The 7,334-nt window shown below is 34.9% G+C and overlaps 1 protein-coding gene across 2 annotated transcripts in view; it reads left to right on the forward strand.

Moving 5' to 3' along the window:
* Positions 1-2,298, forward strand: part of LOC138703908 (hemolymph lipopolysaccharide-binding protein-like) — a 77,368-nt gene extending 75,070 nt beyond the window's left edge. For both annotated transcript variants that reach the window (XR_011333281.1, XR_011333280.1), the window contains one exon: positions 685-2,298. The gene's annotated coding sequence lies outside the window, so the exon portion shown is untranslated. The remainder of the gene's footprint in view (positions 1-684) is intronic.
* Positions 2,299-7,334: the final 5,036 nt, after the last annotated feature.

Raw genomic sequence — 7,334 nt, forward strand, 5'->3', positions numbered from 1 at the left:
TTTCATTTAGGTTTATTTTATTTTATTTCATGTAATTGTAATTATTCTATATTATATATCACTGCCACCGGGTGTATACCCAATTGTAGTGTTAATAAATGCATACATACATACATGGTCAAATTTACGAGTATTGCAGATGAATCGTATACACACATTATGAACACTTTGCAGTCTCTCAGCTAAGAGTGAACTTACATTAGTTAGCAAGGAATCGCAATAATCAAAATGGGGCATTACAAGTGTCTGAATAAGATTTTTTTTAGACTAAGTGGTAGAAATTCTTTCATATGGAACAAGGAGTGAAGTTGAGAAAATATTTTTTTGCAAATGTGTGTTACTTGAGTTTTCCAATTTAGAATGCTATCCATAAAAATGCCAAGATTTTTAACTGTTTCACTGTATTTAACAGTAATCCCATTCAATATTATATGTGGTATACTACTACTATCAAGAGTGCTTCATAGACTAATGCATCTTTCTGAAATTTATTTTTTCTGTATAACAGATTCTGTAAAGTTATTTAGATAGTTATTATTTCTCCATCGAAATATGTTGAATATGGACCAACATTATGATAAACTGAAAAAAAAAAAAAGAGCCTATAGGATTACACACAGACTTCATAAAAACATTTTAAATTAAAGTATGGTAAGTTATTAATTGTTTTTGGGTGTTTTCCAGACCAACCTCTCAACTCCACTGGGTACGAAAAATGGCAACCTGGCGACCCCAATGCACCTGATATAGAATTCTGTGGTGCCACAAGTCGATCAGCGAGCACTCTCGGAGACGTAAAATGCGACTTGAAGCTCGCTTTCATATGTGAGGCTGATCGTCCCTCTTATGAAGTAATATTTCCCTCGCATAACTAATCTTCCTTGCAGACACTTCCACTCTTCAGCAGTTATCAGTTACATTTTGACAATTCTTCCATTAATCTTCCTACAGTTCTCTTCTCTTCAAACCTCGTAAAAATATTCCTTCTCCAAGATGTCCTTTTCACTATCCTCCAAGAAGAGCTCAAATCATAATTTTCACAGGTCATCATTTTACAAAAAATGTATCCATTCAATTTTAGAACATTTATTTTGATCCTATTGTAATAGATTCGACTTTTTGTTCTGTTTAAATATATCCATTCATTCATGAGGCAGTCCATGTGAGTGATTCAAAAATCATTTCAAATAGTCCATTTCTTAGTCTCTAGTTGTATCTTCTGCTTCTCAAAGATGGTCCAACACTGGAACGGTCGGGCTCTGTGTACTTTGAATAGTTGTTAAAAGTATTGAATAAACAGTACTTCAATAATAAAGTATTGCCCTGCTGTAGAAAGCTATGATAGGGTCGATTGTCTTTTTGGTGAGGTGATACACAGAAAACACTCCATATAAATCATTAACACTCTCCGTCAAGATTTATTAAGAACACTTTAGGAAAAATAGCAATGAACCATGGTCTCCAGTAAAGTACAATCCTCGATAATCCCTCACTCCTTCGACACTGGCTGACCATTAGAGTTCACTGAACTGGCATTCGCCATTACACAAACTAGTAATGCCATCTATCCTCACAATTTGTAATTATTAGCAGCTCGTTAGACAAGTTCCAACTTGTCTGGTGTAGCAGAAATCACTATTACACATTCAATGTAAAACCCTTGACGAATGCCAGCTAATTCTTTCACACTCTATCTCAAATCAAACTCTTTCTATGAATCATAATAAGTTTAACCTTACTAATATGTAAAAACCCATTTACCTTCTGGAATGCCAGTTTCGAAACCCACTCAACAATAGGTTCAATTCGACACTCATACCTTCATAAACACACTACATACATCACCGCAGCTCGGCTACGCTCCTGCCTGTAGAAAGTCACGAACCCCGTTCGATCCCAGACTACATCAGTCCACGTGCTTTCCGAACTGGGTCACCCGCGATCCCATCGCGAATAGCCACAACACCAACTCACAGCTCTCCCAGCTGTCGTCCAACCTCCTTCAACGAGTCGTTCCACCAGACTAAACCTCAAATCGAAATTCTCCCAGAAAGCCAAACTGAGTGTTAATGCTCCCTCAAAATAACCAATCACAGACCAAATCAAAGTCACGTGATCACTAAAGTTCGCTCCTTATATGTGAGGAATAATAGAGCCATAATGGAAGAAATGAAACAAGCTATCTAAAGGAGAAAGAAAGACTAAAAATGGAGGAGAAGTAAAGCCATCTATGAACAGATGAGGTAAACTAATACTAAAAAGGAAATAATAAGAATAGAAAAGAAAGAAAGAAAGAAAGAAAGGAAAAGAAAAGAAATAAACCAAGTGTGCCGAAACAAAACGGCACAACACTCATATAAATTATTCATAATTACTTCAATAATGACCGATATAATGTCAATTCAGTAGTTCCTTCAGGCCTCTATAGCACCATAAAATGCTATTTATGGTTTTTATGGTTGTATGTGTTCATCGTAATCTAAATCATATATCTACTTGACATTTACCCGGTCTAATCATGGATTCAATTTAAAGTTCTCTACTGATCATATAGCTCGAATTTATAGTTCATTATTTGTTCTGTTATATATTAAACATTCTACAGATTAACTTTTATGTCTCAACAATCATATACATGTGAAACAATTTCATGTCCTCTTTGTCTTGTGCGAGCAGTGAAGCAAAGAGATTTACTTAATCTTATTTTCTATGTAACATTGTAATTGATGTGTAACATTTGACAAACAGTTATGTGTAAGTATACTCTTGAATAAAACGCATTGCATACTTTCTTACACTTGAACAAATGAGTGTCAATAAAGTGTCATGTATGAAGCATTCCTATATTGACCAGTCCCACTCGTTTCTATCTAACAAAATCTGATGGTGTGAGGCAAGAGATCATATGTTGGATACGGCGGGTCCGTACATACTTCCTTATGCAGAGCAATCCCACTTCACTCTCTGTAGCTTAGTTTCCTTAGGATGGGCATTCCACACTACTATCATATCATAAGCCAATGGAAGATGACTGCCTAGGACTGGTCTGCATAGGAATTCTCTGTACTTACTCATTATTCTTGTGTTAAGAGTTTCGTAAAAATTGAATTCCCCTATCTTACTGTGAATGATATTAGTGTTTGAGATGTCATACAGCGAGTCCCACTGAACAATGAAGTAAATTGGGAAAATGTTGTCATTGTTCAACTACAATGGGTAATAACATAAATGCCCGGTCATTAACTACAATGTCTTGATAGCTGGGCAATGATAACATTGTCTAGGCAATTTCGTAATTTCCCAAACCTCCTGGCCAATGTTGTAACAAATACTCTTTTTCGTTAGTTCAACCCCTCATCACATATATAACCGATTGGTCAGCCTTATAGGCTTTGATGGCAACAACTTCACTATGCTGCCATCTACTGGGTGTTCATTTCAAAGTGTGTCATGACGTCACTGTTGTTGGGTCACCGATTTGAAGCGAGTTTCAGTTTATATGTTAGAAAAGTTGCCTATTATTTAAGGCGTTCTTCAATCTGAACTTGAGAACGTGTACGGTATAACTTGAACGTCGTAGCAACAGATGGCGGTCTGTACGGTCTGTGTGCTACCATAACCTCTTTCGAACTGTGTTTTGCGCCGGCAAGTCGTACAAAATATGGAATTAAATATGGATTTTTACCAAAATATGGAATTAAATATGGACTTAAAATTATAAAAAAATGACTATGTACGTTAAATATTGGTACATTTTAATCAAACTAAACAAAAAATATAATGGACGTACCTTATCTTCCAATGTAGTTTCAACAAAACACAATTTTTATTGTCTGTTACCATAACAATAGGTTACAAACATTTCTTTCAAGTGCTGAAAAGTGAATCTTCTTCTATTGTCTCTGAGGATAGATTTATACTGACTAAAAGAGCGTTCGACGTCACAAGAAGTAACTGGTACATAATTCAATTTCACAATGTCTGCTGGGGATAAGTCCAAGTTAATCTTCACTGTTGATTCACCACTCATCACAGCAACAACCTTTTGTAGTTCTTCATATCCAGGGTTTTTTGAAAGTACAGTGTCCACCTTAGCTCTTACTGCATCTGCAACTTTACCTCTACCACGATTCAGTTGTTCCACAGTACTATTTATAATTTCAAAACTTTCAGATAGTGAAAGGTGCCTATTTTGGAGACTTTTGAGCGTTTTTATGATGCATGAAAATGTATGCTGAATGTGAGCTAAGTCATTCTTCACACTTATGTCACAGGTAACTGTTTTCGCAGTATCAATTGAGACTGCATCTTCAGAGTCCAATGCAAGGAGAACATTGTTAACAGAGTCTATATGTTCGGCATAATATTCAACTGCTTCTAGCCATGTACCCCATCTAGTTAAAATTGGCTTTGGTGGCAATGGAATTTCAGGGTACATTTCTTTCAACACGTTAACTCTACTGGGAGCTTTGAGAAATACTTTTTTCACTGATGAAATCAACAAATCTACTTTAGGGAAATTGTCTCTGACCACTTCTGCCACACGATGAAATGCATGCGCCACACAAGTAAAATGAGTCAATTTAGGATATACAACAGATAATGCTTGTCCAGCTTTGACCATATAAGGGGCAGCATCGCTAATAAAGAATAACACATTATCGTACATAATACCCTTTGGCCACAGGATACCCATAGCTTCGTTGAACAGTTTAACTATAGTTTTGTTATTGCACTTTTCTAGAACATCACAATGTAAAAGAATTCGTTCAGAATATTGTTCACTTAACAAACCGATAACTACATTACCAACAAGTCTACCTTCTTTGTCGGGAGTCTCATCAATGGAAACCCAAATTGAACTATCTTTAATTTCATCTCTTATCTTCTGTATTGTCTCATCGTAGATGGATGGAGCATACGTCTTCCTAAGTGTTGACTCATCCGGGATTGTATGTTGAGTATATTTTTCAAGGAATTCCCTGAAGACCTTATTCTTTAGTTTGTAGAGAGGAATATCAGCAGAGATGAGAGAACGGCACAGGTCGATGTTAAACTCAGATCTTACATTCGATGTTGTTGGTTGTGTTAAAAACAATTGTCTCTGCTTGGAATTTAGTTGTTTGTTGGCCTGATGTTTACTAGTTGTAATGTGTTGTTGCACCAGGAACTTTTGTGTAGATGATACTGCACACTGACACAAATTACAAAATAATATTTTATTGTCAGTTGATAAACCATCTTCTTTAAATTCTGAAATGTAACTTGTTAGTTTTGATTTTAAATTGACTGAATGACGTACTTTTGGCATATTTACCGTCTTTATAGTATGATTTACAAAACTGAACCTATGTGTACTCTGACTGGCATTTAACTGTTGAGCTGCACAACTGAAGTCTGTTAAAAATTTTAAATTAAATTAATACAGTTTTGTAACTTACTTTCCCATTGTTGATAGGACTGCTAATTTTCAAATAACTCTGATGTTAAAGGGATTACTGAACATGTGTTTAAATCTCTATTGTTGAAATGTATTTTTAAAAGTTAATGGAATTTTGTTTTGTTTTATTGTTAAACCTAATATAATATGGATTGTTTTATATGAAATATGGAAAATATATGGAAATTAACGAAAATATGTACTAAACTCTAAAATATGGAAAAATATGGAAAATAAAAGTAGGATTTTTCAACCCTACACATTGTGAAACATAAAGATAATGCAAAATATAAATTATATTAGCTTTATAAGTAAATATGTATTTACATATAAATCCTTTCCCTGATGATGAACTTAAGCTTGAATGGCCAAATATTGAAAGATCAGCAGTGAATGTTAATGCAATGTTTGAAGAAAACGTAATCCCAGTTGACATTGACAAGTTATTTGATGAATTTGTGATTGGAAAAAAATGTATAAAAAGAAAAGACAATGAATAGAAGGAAAACAAACCTTAAGAGAAATGGATGGAATTATTCAACTTTTTGTATGAACAAAATCTATCATTACACAATCACTCTAAATTGCTGAATTTGTGTTCTATCAGATACTTCTGCACCTGCAGAGAGACTTTTCCCAATTATGACAAATATGTGGTCCAATGAACGTAACTGTCTCAGTGAAAATACTGTCAAAGCATTTCTCTGTAAATTCAACACAAGTTTAACATGTATTGAATTTTATGACACTGTCAACTAATAACAACTTTCTTAGAAAAGTAGTCAAATGAAAAATATGAATGGGACAAAAAAAATGATAATGTTGCCTAAATGTATGTTGTAATTCTTGTTTCCAGCGTCTTGTTGTACAGAAGAACATATGAATATTGAAAGATGATGATGTGAAAATTTAATTCCGCCTTTTTTTTAACGCCCATCAAAGTGTCCTGTTTGGGACAGCAGAAATATGGTAACCCTATCTGCTATGAAAAAAAAATTAAACTAATAATAATAATAATAATAATAATAATAATAATAATACTTACTTACTGCTTTTAAGGAACCCGGAGGTTCATTGCCGCCCTCACATAAGCCCGCCATTGGTCTCTATCCTGAGCAAGATTAATCCAGTATCTACCATCATATCCTACCTCCCACAAATCCATTTTAATATTATCTTCCCATCTACGTCTCGGCCTCCCTAAAGGTCTTTTGCTCTCCGGCCTCCCAACTAACACTCTATATGCATTTCTGGATTCGCCCATATGTGCTACATGTCCTGTCCATCTCAAACGTCTGGATTTTATGGTCCTAATTATGTCAGGTGAAGTATACAATGCGTGCAGCTCTGTGTTGTGTAACTTTCCCCATTCTCCTGTAACTTCATCCCTCTTAGCCCCAAATATTTTCCTAAGAACCTTATTCTCAAACACCCTTAATCTCTGTTCCTCTCTCAAAGTGAGAGTCCAAGTTTCACAACCATACAGAACAACCGGTAATATAACTGTTTCATAAATTCTAACTTTCAGATTTTTTGACAGAAGACTAGATGACAAAAGCTTCAACCGAATAATAACAGGCATTTCCAATATTTATTCTGCGTTTAATTTCCTACCGAGTGTCATTTATGTTTGTTACTGTTTGCTCCAAGATATTTGAATTTTTCCATCTCTTCGAAGGATAAATCTCCAATTTTTATAGTTCCATTTCGTACTATATTCTGGTCACGAGACATAATCATATACTTAGTCTTTTCGGGATTTACTTCCAACCCAATCGCTTTACTTGCTTCTACTAGAATTTCCGTGTTTCCCCTAATCGTTTGTGGATTTTCTCCTAACATATTCACGTCATCCGCATAGATAAGAAGCTAATGTAACCCGTTCAATTCTAAA

The sequence above is a fragment of the Periplaneta americana genome, chromosome 1, assembly GCF_040183065.1.
Source record: "Periplaneta americana isolate PAMFEO1 chromosome 1, P.americana_PAMFEO1_priV1, whole genome shotgun sequence".
NCBI classification, from domain to species: Eukaryota; Metazoa; Arthropoda; class Insecta; order Blattodea; family Blattidae; genus Periplaneta; species Periplaneta americana.